The sequence below is a fragment of the Amphiura filiformis genome, chromosome 18 (assembly GCF_039555335.1).
Source record: "Amphiura filiformis chromosome 18, Afil_fr2py, whole genome shotgun sequence".
NCBI classification, from domain to species: Eukaryota; Metazoa; Echinodermata; class Ophiuroidea; order Amphilepidida; family Amphiuridae; genus Amphiura; species Amphiura filiformis.
Window position 1 is genome coordinate 62,315,936 of NC_092645.1, and position 19,081 is coordinate 62,335,016.

A 19,081-nucleotide genomic window follows, 5' to 3' on the forward strand; every position below is an offset into this window, starting at 1 on the left:
AATCTTTTACTTCCCCGTGCACTTCTCACTTCTCACTACCATGTCCATTTCATATGCTATCCATCATGGCTTCCATGCACACACAGTGTATTGCTCAATGTAGTAAAGATAACCTTTGAGTTGGAGCAAATTTCTCAAAATTGGTAGTGATTAATGTTACCAATGATGAAATTATGCCATGATGAAATATAATAATTTTTGAAGATAAAATGTGCTGACCTTAAAAGATTGAACAATGTTTAAGACTACCGCTATTCATTTGAAATAATGCACTTATTGTTCATCTCCTCTATGTAGATATTTTACATGGCGGCCATCTATGATCATGCTTCAGGTTTCACCAAACAAACCATGGGTTTTGAGGTCTTATATTTTTTGCTGTATGTCAACAAAATCGATTAAATTTTCAGGATGATCTTATTTTCATGTTGTTATAAGCAAATATAATGTTCCAGATAACGCTAGTTAATAAATACATTAAGAAAAAGTACCTTAAAGTTGCACTTTCTGTTAGTATTCCTTTTTGGACTTTTTAACATGTTCTAGCAGCCCTATATAAAACCGTGACACTCGAAAGGCCATATTTCTGGAATGAAACGTCCGATTAAGATTATTTAAACGCCAAAATGTTTCTTTCATCAATTCCGAGTCAATAAGTTAGGTCTGAATCAATTTAATAGTACTTCAGTTTTTAGTGGACATGCCTAATAATGATGTAAGCACTAGACAATAAGCTTTAAAATAATACCAAAATTATATACATGGCATCAATACTTTTCCAAGATATGGATAATTTTGTAAATGATACCTTGATGCCAAGTTGTTATTCCGAGTATTTGGCTAATTAGTTTCCTGTCGTACACATGATTGAATAGGGATTATCATAGCCCAATATTGTTAGTTATTGGTTAAATAAACCTCGTTTTAATAAGTACTTTCAAGGATTTGAAAATCCACTTAGTCCCACAGTCAAATACCAAGAAATTAAGAATGCCAAAATTGTTTTGTTTTTTTCTTCTTTTTTTTTTTACGGAATGTCATCTTTAAGGGGTACTACACCCTGTGGTAAATTTAGTGACTATTTTGCATTTTTCTCAAAAATAATAACACACTGGTAATAAAAGTTATGTATATTATTGGGGCAAGGAATCCAATTACTACACTGAAATTTCACACTCAAGTCAAGTGGTTCAGTATATATGATAGGAAACGAGGTACATCATAGCGGTACCTTATTTCTTATCATAAATAACAAACCGCTTGTCTTGGGTCATTGAAATTCCAGTGTAGTAGTTGGATTCCTTGCCCCTATAATATACATAACTTTTGTTACCACTGTGTTATCAGTTTTGAGAAAAATGCAAAAAATAGGCACAAATTTATAGAGGGGTGTAGTACCCCCTTAAAGGCCACTAACTTAAACATGCCTGACAACTTGTTCCGGGTTTTGTTAGAGCCTGAGACGAGGTATATTAGTCCATCTATGATTCGTCTCCGGTTGGAGCTGGTCTCATATAGGCATCACGGTTTCTCATATATATATAATGATATGTTATAATATATGTTTCTCATTCTCATCTACAAAGGGCAGCCATTGTTCTAAACCGCTGGCAGTTGCGGGGCAGGCAGCATCGGAACAACAACAACAAGAATCTCGGAACAACAACTCAACAATTACAAAAACCACAAGTCCATCAACAAAATCATAGGCTAAATCTTGTCCTTCAAAAAAGGAAAACTTGGTGTTAAATATCGTCAAGCACTAAAAGCTTAAGGGTAGACGAGGTATTGTTGGTCGAAGCAACCTAAAAATCGATTTGCATTATCTACAATGCTGGCCATAAGTGTTGGGACGGTTTGATAGGGTAATGTAAATAAGCCCCCACTCCGATCAATGTTGAATTCGACTTTTTGGTCACACGAGCCTTGTGGCACCCAACATTGATTGGTGGGGAAGGGGAGGGTTGGGGTGTTAGGAAAGTGTTTAGACTTGACACCAAAGAAACCTCCACTTTATCACGTTAATAATAACGGAAATAAGTTCATACTATAGTGTACGTTTTCCATAAGTGTCCCAAAACATTTTGGCCATGGTTGTAGATCAATATATTATTGAAAAATAACACCTTGATGTTTTGCAAAAGGTCATTCTACAAATCGTATACCTTGCAAACTTGCTTAATTTATTGTTGTTAATGAGTTATGTACGTTTTACAAAAGTGTTGTTGTTTCAGCCCTCTTTACAACGTAACTCAAGAACCGCAGCACCTATAAAAGTATATCTGTGATATTTTAATTCTTCTACACACTCGCTATGAATTGAGCAATGCAGTTTTGCCAAAGCTCACTACCATTCGTAAGATGCTGTGAACTACCAAATCACAACAGTTTAAAATAATTACTAACCTTAAGGGAGGTGTAATGAGCGAACCGTGGTTTGGATTCCAGAGGGAGGGTGTCTGTAAGAGGCACAGCCATCAGAAAATGAATAACTGAGATCGTATTCATTCATTCATTCATTCATTCATTCATTCATTCATTCATTCATTCATTCATTCATTCATTCATTCATTCATTCATTCATTCATTCATTCATTCATTCATTCATTCATTCATTCATTCATTCATTCATTCATTCATTCATTCATTCATTCATTCATTCATTCATTCATTCATTCATTCATATTTATTTATTTTACCAGGATGACCCATAAAGTCTAGCTTCCTGTGTAGACTTATTTCCAATGGGGTCCCCCCAAAAGAACAAAATGATGCCTGGGAGCGTGCGTGGAGCGGAAAAAAAAACTCATAAACTGCAGAAATTTTCCAAGTCTTTAAAAAAATAGGCATAGGTGGGAATCGAACCCTGCACCTTCCGGTTCCGAATCCACGGATATCACTAAGCCAACTTTCTATCTGCTCTAAAACCTGTGATATTAATTCTTGATAATGCTTAACGGAAAAAATCAATACTAATTTACGATATGTCCTTCAAAATCAAATAGAAATCCCATAACTAAAGTAGCAATCGGTAAATCTGCTCACTCAATCATCAAATAATCAATCGAAAAATAAATAAATAAATAAATAATACAAAAAGAAATTATAAATTATTTTTAGGCCCTAACGTTGGAAAAATAAAGCAGCATAAGAAAAGTGACAGACGCACGGTTTCGAACAAGCAATGCCCAGAACAGCAACTTAGAAACCACAATGCCTTAAACCGTTAGGCCATAGTATCACAGTTTCTTCGAAGTTAAAGAAATGGATTAACCTTGAACGTTACGCAATATTGGCTCATGACACGGGCACATGTCTGCGGGTAAAGATACTGCATGATAGAAAGGCGCATAAATAATCTAATGGTCATTGACATGTAACCAATTCTTTGTATACCAGTGTATATACCAGCTACAGTCAACATAAAAAAGTATATTGTTAGGCCAGGGATCTACACGAAGGATAAGCATCCTAGACTGCTGCCCTCATTCGGAATATGTATCCTAGGTCTAGACAATAGGCGGATTAGCGGCCATTTTGTCTTCGACATGATTTTATTCACGTGTCATTATACTTTAGTACACAAATATATAAGTTAACAGGTTTACAATATTAAAATTATATTTTGAATATACAATATATTCTGCAGTAAATCGATCAAATGACGGTGATTGTTGAGGTATTATATGCTTGAAAAAATTTAACTGTCTGACCAGCTAATATTCTCCTCCGCCGTCAGCATGATTCCAGACACTCCACGTACCATGTTGCGAAGGTGGAGGAGACTAAAGCTGTATTGACGAACACGCATGCGTTAAAAAATATGTAGCCTAGGTCGAACAATAGCGTGACGTAGTTTCCGGCATTGTTCCTATGCACTTTCACCCTCCTGGTTAGGCGTAGACGTAATCATCAATGCGGGAAGTAGAGAGATTGCGAAGAGGCGTTCACTGGAAACGCCATACGGGTTACCTGTTACAGCATTTCGCGGGCGGACCTCATAATGCCGTTCGCTTCGAAACTTAACTACAATAAATTAATGGTAGCGCTATGCTGAAACAAATAATTATATCTATAGATGCCCTGCATACGTTTATCGATTGGCTACAAACAAGGGATTTTAACCGGTGTCCTTCACCGTAATCATGGCGCAGTCCAGTCCATTCATTCAAATGTTGTCATCAACCTATATGATCGTAGTGCATTTGCTTTGTGTGTGAGACTAAATGTCGCGGTAGATTGGATCATGCTTTTGTTGAATGCATTTGAGTAGTCCGTCATATTCACGGTATGATACGTTATATGCACAACCATAATAAAGAGATATGAATCACCAATTCACCCTTGGGTGTATCGAACCCATGCATTCAGTCCAGTTAAGATCATAGCATCGATGTTTTGCGGGGTTTTTTTTAAATGAGTATTTTTTAACAGGTGTATGTCGGACGGCGAAGCGAGTATGATCAGTAAAAAACAGGGTTTATACAGTTTGTAAGAATTTGTGCCAATTTAAATCCACAGGCTTTGTGTTTGTGTTCGTTTTGATCGTGGTTCCGTGAATAAACCAGTTAACTTGGCATCGATCGATTTTGACATCACACTATGACGGCAAATAGTTATACAATCTTATTTCATTCATGGTTTTACAGTCTAAACGCAGGACAACCGATTCTTTTGTTCTGCTTAGTCGCGCTAAAAGTCGATCGATACATGTTAAAATCAGCACAATTCCGAGATACACCTTTTTGCTATGAAATTTATTTTCTCGGTCAAATATAAAGCAAAATTTTTTTTTCTTCAGTAATGTCAAATAAAAACATAGTGCTTGGATGAACATTTTTTTTTAAAATCCTGGTGTTAAAATTAAGCATCAAATTGTGTCTTTTAGTGTGATATTTTTGATTTTTATAGGCCTTTAGTTCGCCCGTGAGCTTTTTACAGAATTCATTTTTTAGCGTCTCAAACTAATATAGTTTGCTAAAGAAAGATATTTCCCACCTCTGCAAAGCACATCGTGTGGGTCTATATATTATAGTTTTGTCAGAATTTCCGTTTTGATTCCATAATTTTTGACGACCAGCTGAAATATTTTCAAATCCACGCGTGAAATCTTCGGCTAATACTAGCATTGTGGATCGATATCTCTGGGTGCCCGACCTGGATAGAGTGTTGCCAGAACTTCAATATAGCAAAGAAATTACCCGGTGTTTCAATTGTCATGAAGGTGACTGGGTATAGTGCCTTTAGTTTGTGTTTGTTTGAAATTGCTTAAACCCACCGATAGTCATAATGAAGCAGCCAAAACAATACAAGGTTAAACATGGAAGTTTATAACAACCTATTATAATGACCTAAAGGGAAAATCATTTATGGCAACAATGAGCCTTGCATTGTAAGTCATGGTTAAAATGTGTTGAGTACCCACCCCACCCCCATAGGCCTACATAATATTACATACCGGTACCTTATAATATTTATATAGCACGGCTATAGCTATACATTTATAAAGTAGGTCCTATAGCGCTAAATTATGACAAATAGGCCTACACAAACCCGAACGCAAGTCTGAAGGGTGTAATGAAAATGCCAACCCGCGATGCCCGATGGGGGGGGGGGGGGGGGCATTCAAAATTCACCTGGAGATAGGAGGGACAGAAAATTAAAATCCCCTCTAATAACACGCGAATTTTTCTAGGTTTGGACAGTGGATTTTCCCATGGACCTCATCCTAGGTAAATAAACAAACAAACAAACAGACAAAATGGTTTTCATAATCATGGAATCCATAGCCCCTATAAATTGAAATTGCAGGCCATCACGGGAGCAAATTTCCAAAATTCACCTCATTTACCAGAATTGGGGATTTGGGCTACCAAATCGCTGGTCAGGCAATCCTGGTTTTCAATGGAAAAGGGACCTGGTTGACAACAATTGAAATATCGATTAATTCAGCTGGTTGCTCTCGAGATAATGTACTGATTTTGACATTTTCGGAGGATGAAGGGAAAAAGGGTAAAATAAAAACGGAAATTCTGACAAAACTATAATATATAGACCCACACGATGTGCTTTACAGAGGTGGGAAATATCTTTCTTTAGCAACCTATATTAGTTTGAGACGCTAAAAAATGAATTCTGTAAAAAGCTCACGGGCGAACTAAAGGCCTATAAAAATCAAAAATATCACACTAAAAGACACAATTTGATGCTTAATTTTAACACCAGGATTTTTAAAAAAAAATGTTCATCCAAGCACTATGTTTTTATTTGACATTACTGAAGAAAAATAAAATTTTGCTTTATATTTGACCGAGAAAATAAATTTCATAGCAAAAAGGTGCATCTCGGAATTGTGCTGATTTTAACATGTATCGATCGACTTTTAGCGCGACTAAGCAGAACAAAAGAATCGGTTGTCCTGCGTTTAGACTGTTTATTTATAGACCACTTAACATCGTCTATCGATATGCATGAATGAGCCGCTACACTGTTCAATCACCAAAAATTTCAATTTTGGAAAAACGCCCCAAAATTTAAAACAAACACGAACCTTCCAAAATAAATATATATTAACACTCGGAGGCCTAGTCACTACCTGTCGCTGTGATTTGGGGTAACTCGTTGCTTCCCTTCTCCAGATACCTGTACTTCAAGGTCGCTCATACCCCACGCCTTAACCAATATAATATAATATAAAACCTCATTTCTCAATGTTCCAAAAGCAATCAAAGTAATGTTGCAAATAATTACCTTCAGCTGTGTCTTGGCTGTGTCTCTATGGATGCTAAACTCTGGACTGATGAACACAATCAAATTGTCCAAGCAGCCCATTCAGACACACAAAGGGCAGAAAAAACACAGGTGGAACATATTGATCCCCAAATGATTGCCAACTCAAAACTAAATTTTGTCGCCCTCGCTTGTGTTCCTAATTTAAATCTCCCCCAATTTAAAACGAGGGCAGTATACCAGAAAGTTTTATGGCGCTGCCATTAATCTCCGTAAGATGTAACGATAGCTCAAATGGTAATTCTTTTTATCAAATAACATGAATAATATCTTTTCATCAAAATGTGTTTTACAATACAAAATAGATATCAAAATATTCCAACATTTTCTAAAGTTATGTCAAATTGTGCTACATTTGTATAATTTTTCGAGGATAATGTCTCGTATTGCGTTGAGAATCATTTACACATGTGTACACCGTACGCTTTCCGTTCTTACTGATTTAGATATTGCAATAATTTTTAAAACAGTTTTCTTTGATGATTATGTTGGCATTTCTAGTGTCTTTCATTAGAAGCAACCATGTACGCCTACAAGCAGCACGCCGAACCGTAAACACCTTAATGGCAGTGCGCCTCGAAACTGGGTTACAATAAGTAGGGCGAATGCATTCCTTTAAAAAGGAATGGGGCGCCCAATGTGAGCTTGGACGTGATATGGTGAATTCCATGGTGTTTAGATTTGGTATTATACTAATTTTTTTCTAGGGAAGAGTAGACGATGATCAAATACAAGAGGAAGGTGTATGACAGGACCGTTTTGGATGAAATAAATTGAATTGGCTGAAGCTTTCGTGTCAATTTGCGATTATGTGGGGTAGGGGAGATCTGTTTGTAGTGAGGATATTGCTTTGGATATTGAATATTGTTGAATGTTTGAAGTTTTTTATGAATGTACATCGTCTGTGATACATATACATCATCATACTTGCTAATACACTGAAAATCTAAAAGAGATGAAGGATAAAAAACAATTACAGAACATTCATTCTTCATAAAAGTAGCTATGGGTATACAATGTTTGCAAGATACATTTGAAGAACGTCATTGTTTTGTACATGAACGTAACGTCTTTGATACATAGTTGTTAACACACTGAAAATCTGACTAGAGATTTACAATTTGATGATATCCAAAAGAATTTTGCGGTACTAATATTTTATATAATTTCTTTAATGTTCTATTTAATGTGATTAGTGAGGTGAGAGGATATTGTCATTTAGATTAGAATTACAATTGAGAAGGTCAGCTGCAATTTCAATGTTTGAGGTGTTTTTGTTTTTTACCATTTTGAAAGTTGTGGTGCAATAATTTCATCCGATGCAGCGCAATTTGAAGTGGAGTCTCAAAACAATCAAAATTAATTTATAATTTTGTTGGACACTTAGCTTCAACATGGGCCTAAATATTTTGCACAGCACGTATAAACGTATATGCATAAACGTAGGCCTTCAAGACATCCAAATGCTTAACCTTACCAGACTTGCACCTGCATTGCTGAAAAGTCACCATTTTTTTCTCTTAACCATCTGTTCCTATGGGACAGGAAATTGTCGAAAGTCTCAGGGATAAGCTTCAAATCACCCATTTGGGCTACCAAACCATAGGTTTGGCAACCCTGATTAATTTGTACTTCAACACAAAAAGCATCAGAACACTTGAACGAATCCAATAAACAAACACTCTACTGTTCACAATAGGTTACCCATATTTAATAAACAAACACTCTACTGTTGACAATAGGTTCCCCATAAAAAAACAGTTATCCTTTGAACACAGAATACATGCTTATGTTGGCAAATTAGTTGAATTTCTACTGTGTCGATGTAATAGTTGCAATACGCAGCATCGATACACCTATTTCTTAATACACTGAAAGTCTAAATAGAGATTCTACAATTTGCTGATATCCAAAAGGATTCTTAGCATTAAAAAGTAAAAAAAAAAGTAAAAAAGATTTTGGTCTTCAGTGTTTTAAAATACGATAATGCAGAACATGTATAATTGGTATGTCGTGTTGTTTGCATACAGTTTGTCGCCCAATTGGGCCACCATATTGTTAGTTTGGCAATAACCACTATTTGGATTTTATGGTGATTAACAAACAAAGGCCGTCGGTTTAAGAGGCGTTTTACTGCCTTGTTATCTTATGGTCAACTTGGTCACCGTCTAAGAGGCGGTAAACTGGTTTAAGCCATACAAAAGTCGGTTTATTTGGAGTTTTTATAAGTCCATTAATTTTGTATTTTAAACAAAGAATATACGCACAAGATTTCATCCCGTGCATATTAGTAAACAATAGTAAAATAAAACCCAAGCAAATTGTGGTTTTATTTCTAAGCTGCGCATACGTTAAGCAAAACAATTGCAAAGTAAATCTAGCAAGAGTGAAATTAGAAGCTTTTTACAAAGTCATACCAAATAAGGGGCCCCGCCGTAGCGGGTGCCCTAAAAAATGCCGTATGGATGAATTTTGGTAATATTACAAGAAAAAGTGTCATAATGAGAGAAAATATACTATTTCGAAGCATCAAAACCCAAATGTACTTTTTTGGCTATATAACTGAAATCAATAAATTCGTTAATACGTATTAAAACGAATAATCTGAGCAGATTTAAATCAGTAATGTAAAATTGTTGTCAAGTCGTCTCATTGCATGCCGAGTTGATTCATGTAGAACATGACTAGGATTTAAGTATAGATTAAATTTAATCTGATTTTAAATAACACCTCATTTGTAAATTCAATCTAATAAGCAGCTTATATCAACCACTTGATTCATTATGGACCATAATGGCCACATGCCAATGGCATAGTCCAATAACCTCAATTAAACAATCATAGTGCAAAATTTGACCTCTAGTTACAGAGTATGAGTTTTTGTACCCACATTTTCAAAGGTCATTCAATGAATGTACAAATGTATTGGGTTTAAGAACTGAGCCTTGATAGATGAGCATGTTGTGGATCCTAGTGATTTTCTCCGGGAGATTTTAACTCTCGAGAACCGATGTGCCTACCCAGATAGCAAGACAACGTTGGCCCAACGTTGGCAATGGTCGGCATGGTCGCGGTCGGTAAGCCGACGCCAAGCCAACGTTGGACCAACATTGACATGCCAACCTTTAGTCATTGTTAGTATGGGAACGTCAGGCCAACGTTAGGTCAACGTTGTTATGCCAACCTTATATTATGGTCGGTATGCCAACGTCAATCCAACGTAGCCAGCCAACCTTAAAATGACGGTCGGCCTGACAACGTTGGGCCAACGTTGTTTTGCCAACCTAAAATGATGGTCGGTATGCCAACATCGAGCCAACGTAGCTAGCCAACCTTAAAATGACGGTCGGTATGCCAACGTTGGGCCAACGTTGTTATGCCAACCTTAAATGATGGTCGAGATGCCAACGTCGAGCCAACAGAGCAAGCCAACATTAAAATGACGGTCGGTATGCCGAGGATGGGCCAACGTTGTTGTGCCAACCTTAAAATGATAGTCGGTATGCCAACGTTACACCAACGTAGCCAGCCAGTCGTAAAATGACGGCTGTTACGTGGAGGTTGTTCCAATGTCGTCGCACAAAAGGTTGGAATCCCAACATTGGACCAACGATGGTATAAATGTTGTTCAAGTCATGGAAATGATCATGTTTATAATTATTTTCTTTTTACTACTATAAGGCGTATTAAAGAGTGACAAAGCCCCTAGATAAACTTATAATAATATCAAATAATAATAATAATAATAATAATAATAATAATAATAATAATAATAATAATAATAATAATAATAATAATAATAATAATAATAATAATAATAATATTTCAAAGTTTAGGGGCCTGAGCTTTCGATCCTAGCAGGATCTTTATCAAAGGCAAAGTGACAAGACAACACACAAACATGCATATATATAGTGACATGGACATAAAGGAAAAGGAAATTAGCAAGACAATAGAAGACATAAGTGGTTCCTGGGAATTGGGGCAGGAAGTGGGATGTCATGAATGGAGATGAGAGGGATAAGGAAATGAATGAAGACAATGGGCTGAATAGAAAAATGAAAATGTGTGGTAAAAATAAAAACTACAAAAACATAATACATGATGATGGAAGTAAAAGGAAAAATAAAAACTAAAATAATAAAGTGGATGGAAAATATAAATAACAAAATAGGAAGAAAAAAAAAATGGGGGGGGTGTTTGGAATATTATGATAATGAAAACCAAGTTAATCGTTTCCCTCTTGGATGTTGAGACCATGTGGCTGGATGGTACGTAGGCGCTTCATCCAGAATTTCTCCCTGCTGGCACGGACGGTGTCAGGACGGTTACCTAAAGACTCAATCCCTGAAGGATCATGTCGGAGATAGAGTGGTTGGGGAGGTTAAAGTGATCACCAACAGGGGTGTCAAGCTTCTTGGTGTTGACTGTGGACCGGTGTCCATAAAACCGCTTCTTAAGTGCATTCTTGGTTTCTCCCACATACTGTATACCACAAACTCTGCAAGAAATGAGATACACTACATTAGATGTGGTGCAGGTGATGTTGCCCCTGATCCTGTGGGAGGAATTGTTGGAATTACTGGTGACAGAATCCCCTTCTTGGATATGGTCCTTGCAAACAACACACCTGGAATCACATGTGACAGTACCCTGTTGTGTGGAAGGAATGGTATCAGAAAGAGGGGGGACTTCAGCTTTCACAAGAAGATCTCTAAGATTGCGGGGACGTCTGTAGGCCAGAATGGGGTTATCGGGAACCGCTCGTTGTAGCCGATCTGAGGTTTGAAGTATATGGTGATTGTCATTAGTGATGCTGCGGAGACGAGGGAGGTTAGGATGAAAAGTGACCACAAGAGGGACTCTGGTATTGGTGTCTTGGCTTCTGGGCTTCTGCTTCAGTACATCTGACCTGGGAAGAGATTTGACCTTGTTGATGGCCTGCTGCACTTTGTGTGCGCCGTGTCCCCTAGTTGTAAGGTTCCTCTTGAGGTCCCTAGCATGCTGTGAAAAGTCAGAATCATTAGTACAAATGCGGCGGAGGCGGAGAGCTTGGCTGTATGCTATACCACTTTTACAATGTTGGGGATGGCAACTGGAAGAGTGTAGATACTGGTGACTGTCTGTGGGCTTGGTGTAGAGATCTGTGACAAGGGAGTCATTTTCCTTTCTGATGGTGACATCCAAGAAGTTGACCTGGTGGTGAGAAAGTTCAGATGTGAATTTAATAGTTCTGTGGAAGGAATTGACATGGTCAAGGAAAGTGTGAAGGCTGTCTTCTTCTCTGGTCCAGATGAAAAACACATCGTCAATGTACCTCCACCAAATCCATGGACGACAAGGGGCAGCATCCAACATCTGCTCTTCAAGCCTAGACATGAAGAGGCAGGCGAACGACGGTGCCATGCGGGTCCCCATCGATGTCCCAAATACCTGTAAATAGTGTTCTCCCATTATAATAATAATAATAATAATAATAATAATAATAATAATAAAAATAATAGGCCTAATGAATAATAATGACAATGATAATAATAATGATGATGATAATAATGATAATGCTTATAACCTACTAGGTATGTAATTATAATACATGTAATAACAATATTGCTTTGGAATTAAATCAACAATAAGAATTATATTTTTATAGTATTTCTTTTTTTCATTCTTTTTTTAAAATCAACATTTATAGCAAATGTTATCAATATTCACAGTAAATTTGATCAATATCCCTAAAAAGATGCACTTTGGCAGGTTTAGTCATGAAAATATAGCTTATATTAACTTCAAACACTTATACAACTATGTAATCCCAGTTAGCTCAATTGGTGAGCATCAGACTTATAAGCAGAAGGTCCCTGGTTCGAATACCGGTAGGTACTAAGGTAAGTGACTTTTGTAAAAGTAAGGTAGTTAATTTGTCTTCGTTGTAAAATAGAGAGTCAGGTAATTTAAGACTTAAAGTAAGCACAGTATACACAAGTAACTGATTTTTTTCGGGTTTTATTTTTCTCATTGGGCTTGTTTGCCAATGGTTGGATCAACGTTGGCTAATGGTTGGATCAACGTTGGTCAAATAACGTTGGCCCAACATAAAAGATTTGATGTTGGCCCAACGTCGCAAATTAAATTTGTATTGCGGTTGGGTCAAAGTTGGATCGACGTTGGCCCAACGTTGAGGTGGTTGGCTGCCCGGCGAAAAGCAACGTTGGCCCAACGTAGTAAGGTCAGTTCGCCCACGTTGGACCAACGTTGGGCCGACGTAGTGTTGCTATCTGGGTAAAGTCGGTATGCTCTGAATAGTCACCGAAAACTACCCCCTTAACAAAAAATCATCCCCTTATTTTTATTTTTTTAAGCCACACTGTATATTATATTTGGTATTTATTTATATTAAATTTTCGTTGTTATATGAAAACACTTCCCGTAAACCGCTCCTTATTTTAAATCTCAGTCTCGTATTAGGCCTACACTACTACCCTACCCCCCTTTTAAACTTCTCTTCTCAAGAACCGCTGTGCCTTAAGTCGGCATGCTCTGAATGCATGGGCTGCCAGAATGAGGATGCATGGTTATATAATATGAAATAGTCACCGAAAATACCCCCCTTTTTCCGGAAATCGAGCCTCCTGATTTTAAAACTCTCAGAACATGCAGAATGAGTCTTGTCTGCAACTTTCCTGTACACAAGAAATTTATTTATCAAGTACTCTTTTTCGTTTTGAACATCTCTTTCTCGAGAACCGCTGTACCTATAGCTGGCATGCTATGAAGGAACTGCAAACACGAGGATGCTTAGATACGAGTTCTTCTTCATTAATATTGTTATTTTGCTATTTTCTAGTTAATAGTAGCCATGCTTAGAGAACTGCATAATTTATGCGATAATTAATGTGAGTGTGAGATGCCTCGTTTTAATTACTCGGTCGGGGGTTAAACTACCCTTTTAATGCGTTTTTGGTTTAAAACAATAATGCGCTAATCAGTAAAAGTATCGTTTATTTACTTATTAGCGCAATGTTGTTTTGAGAACCGCGTTGTTTAAAACCAAGAAAATCATGGAGAAGCATGAGGATGTCTGTAGCAAGACAAAAGGTCCGAAAACCGCGCTAATTGCGCTAACCAGCGTGTACGATCTATGCTATCCACCTCGAAATACAGCCCTTCGGGAGTGAACAATAAACGCTATGCTAATTAAAATATTTAGTTCTATTTCGCGAACAGCATTCTTTATTTAAACTATGAATTCGAAGCAGCATGAAGTTTTAAGCGATGTCCATATAATAAATTGCTTTAATTGCGCTAATTAAACGGATTGGCGCTATATTATTTTCAGTACCGCGTTGTTTGAAACTAAGAAAATAACGGGAGAATTAGAAGCAGGAGGTATATAGCGAGCAAAAAGGTCCAAAACTGCACTAAGTTATAAAAGCTACGCTAATTAAAATATTTAGCGCTATTTCGAGAACCGCATTCTTTATTTAAACTATTTCGGGAGAATTCGAAACAGCATGAAGTTCGTCAGCGAGGACTGAAAACCACGTTAATTGCGCTAATTAAACGAATTGGCGCTATATTATTTCGAGTACCACGTTGCATTACTGGTCGTAAACAATAAAACGCCCAATAGAGCGGACTTAAGCGCGCTTCAGACTCCATATTGTACGTACAATATTGTATGTACAATACTTTTCGTGACGTCAAAAAGTATTACACGTGCAATAAATAGTATGTACCGGGAAAATATATATTGTGCTACAATCATTGGTTGCTTAATTGATACGTAGTTGCCAAATTTCTAAGAGTGGTAAATTTAGTGAGTGTTCGTGCACGGAATGATGAACATCTTTTCATGTCTTTTTGTATTCAACTGTACTTAATATTAAAAGGCCTATTAATACTAACGATATTAATAATATTAAAATTGTAATAATAATATAAATGGCACATTCAGTTCTTATTTATTTATTTATTTATAGATTGATTTATTTAGGCCTATTTGTTTATTTATTTATTTGTTTATTTATTTATTGATTGATTGATTGATTGATTACTGATTGATTAATTGATTTAGCGATTCATTTATACTGACATTTAGTCATATATTGATTTAGTCAGTTTCTTAAGTATTATTTGTAGGCCTATGTATTTATTCTGGTTTTGATTTGATTGATACTGATATTTTCATTGTTTTTTTTAAAGTTTTGGCATATAACATTATACATTATAACACGTTGTGTTATGAATTTGCAACAGCTTTTTACATGTTGATATCGTTGAGGCATGTTATGATGGTGTATGTTATAGACCTACTTATGATCATCCCAATACATCCATAAACGTGTTAATGTGAAACGAGATTACTTGAAATATATATTTCAGAGTTGAAAGAGTTTCAAATATACGAACATAATTCTGAAATATGTCTCTCTGATTGGTTGATGGTCAAGAGGATTACGGCATCCTCAAAGCCTCTTGCTGTAATTCTCTAATCGATATCTATTATAGGACCGATCTTCTGAAATCCATACAACCGTGTCAAATGAAATAGTCTCGAATCATAATTTGTGCACGATACAACGTTGATACGTCAGATTTCGGAATTTTATTAAAAATAGGCATAAATCACATTGAACAGGTTGAATGCTGGCAAAAGTAGATAAAATAACTATGGGTCGAATTTACATTAATCAGTGTCCTGGGGCCAGGATAACATTTAGGACTCCTTCAAATTCTAAAACAATACTTCGCCAAATGTCCTTGCTTTCATTTTCTCATTTAATTTGTTTTAATTTTAATTAATTTCTTTATCCACTGGCTCTCTGGTAAATCCGGTATTGCCAAATATTTCTTGTCCATTACCCGTGTTAATCTATTTATTTATTAAAATGAACCATCTATTAAATTCCTATAATACAATGTATAGGCCTAGTGTATTTGATAACAAATTTGTTTTTATTTTTGATTGGAATTTGGGTTCCACTTCCATTACACGATTTCATAATAAGATATGTTTGGGCATGGCGGAATTAGTATAATGATTAAAAATAGACATACTCTTAGGCCCCCTTTTTTAATGTTTGTAGGCCTACATTATTGATATCAATATTTATGTACAAAATGCAAAAGAATGTATATATATATATTTGATTGTTTTGTAAACATTAAATTTGATGTTTACTCATAATTATGTCTGGAAAGTCAGGGAAAAACTGAGGAGTATCGGTATTTAGTTTCCTGGGAAAGTGGATCAGATGAGCAGTGAGTAAAAACATTTGCCCTAAATCTTTATTTGATTTTTATTGTTTTATGAATTTATTAGGCTACTGGTAAAGTGCAGAAAGAACCTCCAAACGCACTCTAGGATTTTTCATCAGCAGCAGTAGAAATTTCTCTTGCATAGATTTTCTGGTGACCTCGCTTGGATTTAGCAAACAATGAACCGTCAGGGTTATAGCGCGTTATTTAATCTGATTCAACTCGTCGTGGCACGTATATTTATTGCACGTGTAATACTTTTTGACGTCACGAAAAGTATTGTACATACAATATTGTACGTACAATACGGAGTCTGAAGCTAGCCTTAGTCACAGGCCAGTTCATAAAAAATGCTTAACTACAGGCCTCATGGAGACAACCAATCCTTTTGTGACATGTCCATTCACCCATATAATAAAAACAATCATTGATTTGAATAGATTGACCTCGACTCGCTAGTAAATTGGAAATGACTGAAAATGGTCCTTTCAAATATTAGATTTTTTTGTCTTTGAATGACAAATTGGTTGAAAGAACTACATGTTTCAGTAGGTAAAGGACCATTACATCTACATATCATTAAATTATTTGAAAACTGTGAATTTAAATGGTAAAATGTGTAGTCGAAAATTAGCAAATTTTACTGAACTAAAACCTGAATAAAATGTCCTCCCACCAAAAAATAAAGGGTATTAGATGGAAGCTGATCCTTTCAACTAAATAAAGTTCTGTGTACGTGAAGTCCAATTTGGCTTATGAAAGTCAAGACCACGCAAAATATAAAGCTTATTATAAACAGCCAGACAACGGGTCGTCATATCATGGAAATAGTAGGCCTAGATGAGAAGGAACCACAACGAACCATCATCAAAGTTCCAAACACATTGCCGACAGACCTCTGCATTGCCGACATGTTTCTATACACTTCAACCGCTATTGTTTCATAATCCTCGGGATTATATCCCAACACGATGGTCATCGGTGACGTAACATTTCTATGACATGGCATTTTCAATTCTAAGGCTGCAGTTAAGCGATCATTGCTTAGGCTGAGTTCACATAGAAGTATACGGTATACGGTATTCGCTATACGAAATACGCTCATTCAATCAGGCTGAGTTCATATAGCAGTATACTATGTGAACTCAGCCTGATCGAATGAGCGTATTTCGTATAGCGAATAGCGAGTATGTCAGTTTACCCATTTTCTTCGTCTTAACAAATGCTTGTAACTTTACTTCTTGAGGTCACATTGCATTCAATGAGGTGTCATAATGTGCAGAATTAGATAGTGCATCTATTAAAAATGAATTTGCCCACATATGTGACCGTACACCACGAATGAGCCGTAAATGTCCTCAATTGTATTCTGAGTTACAGTGTAAAATGGGCATGAAGGTCATATTCATAGGTATTTCAATTTGGTGCTACGTGTACCTCATTAAATGACCTTCATGCCCATTTTACACTGTAACTCAGAATACAATTGAGGACATTTACGGCTCATTCGTGGTGTACGGTCACATATGGTTTTTAGGTTTTTAAAATTTGGACAGTATACGCTGCACTAAAATCGAACACGCGCGATTCCCACTATTAGAGTCATGCGGTAGCATGACCAGCAAGTTTTTAAAATAAACGACTGATAAAGAAGAATAAACAGATGCACCGCAAGACTATATTTACACGGAACAAAACGCTATTGTTCTATGATATTTTTCGCTGGGTACAAAATATATCTAAAACCATGCTAAATCTTATTTACTGTCCAAAGTGTCATATTTTAATAACTCATTATTTCAAAAAGTTACACCAATCTTACAGTCAATGCGATTGTTTGATAATAACCAAACATTCTTGCTTTATTTCACGCCGTATTTCATAGACAAAATTAGTGGCAAATCATAGCTAATCATACTGATATCCACAATCTTTCGTCACTGCTACAGCCATACATGGCTGTCACTGTCGCACCACTTTTTCAGATTCACTTTCAAATATACCCTAGCATTTTCCTGGATACCCTACATACAAATTCTGGATCCCATTCGCTAACAAATCAAGTTTTTCACAATTCTTTTATTCTTTCCGGACCACAGCATACATTCATATTAATAAATACTCCACTTTCACACCTCGCTGTATCGGGATGTCCCTGTGGCGAAGCGGTTAAGGCCATGGACTTCTAATCCGTTTATGAATTTTTGCTCAAGTTCGAAACTTCTCACCACTTTTTTTTTTATGTTTTATTAACCAATTTATTGTCATAAATCAAGAATAACACCATTTCGAACATCCATTGCTATTGTGATATTATTTTTTTTTTTCATCAAACAAGCATGTTTGATTTTTTATTCACATTTAGGCCTAAGCATTTGATCGAGTTCCACATTTGAGACTTCTTCACAAACTTAAGTTTTATGGCATTGAGAACAGCACATATGCCTGGATTGCTGATTTCCTGAACCATCGCTCTCAGCAAGTGATCCTGGATGGAGCCACATCTAGATCATCTCCTGTCCACTCCGGGGTCCCACAAGGCAGCGTGCTTGGGCCATTGCTCTTTCTCCTCTTCATCAATGACTTGCCTGATGTTATATCATCTCAATCCACGGTCAAGTTATTTGCAGATGACTGCATCCTCTACCGCAAAATCCAGAAGGAGGAAGATGCAGCTGGTCTTCAGCATGATCTCGATCAACTGCAGAAGTGGGAGAAAGATTGGTTGATGGAGTTTCATCCCCAAAAATGTCAAGTGCTCCACGTCACCAACAAAAAGAAGATCTACAAGATACCATATAACATTCATGGCCATACACTTGAAGTGGCAGACTCTGCTAAATACTTGGGCATCAATATCCACCAAAATCTCACCTGGAATCCCCACATTCAGAAAGTTGCTTCAAAAGCCAACTCTACCCGTGCATTCCTGCAAAGAAACATCAATCAGTGCCCTAGGGAGACCAAAGTCCTCTGTTACAAGACACTTCTGCGCCCTGTAATGGAATATGCCGGTGTTGTCTGGGATTCGCAC

The 19,081-nt window shown here is 36.6% G+C and overlaps 1 protein-coding gene across 1 annotated transcript in view; it reads right to left on the reverse strand.

Annotated features, from left to right (window-relative positions):
* The window catches only part of LOC140138905 (uncharacterized), a 28,192-nt gene extending 21,357 nt beyond the window's left edge, over window positions 1–6,835 (reverse strand). Inside the window, exon 1 of the mRNA XM_072160691.1 lies at window positions 6,751–6,835. The gene's annotated coding sequence lies outside the window, so the exon portion shown is untranslated. The remainder of the gene's footprint in view (window positions 1–6,750) is intronic.
* Window positions 6,836–19,081: the final 12,246 nt, after the last annotated feature.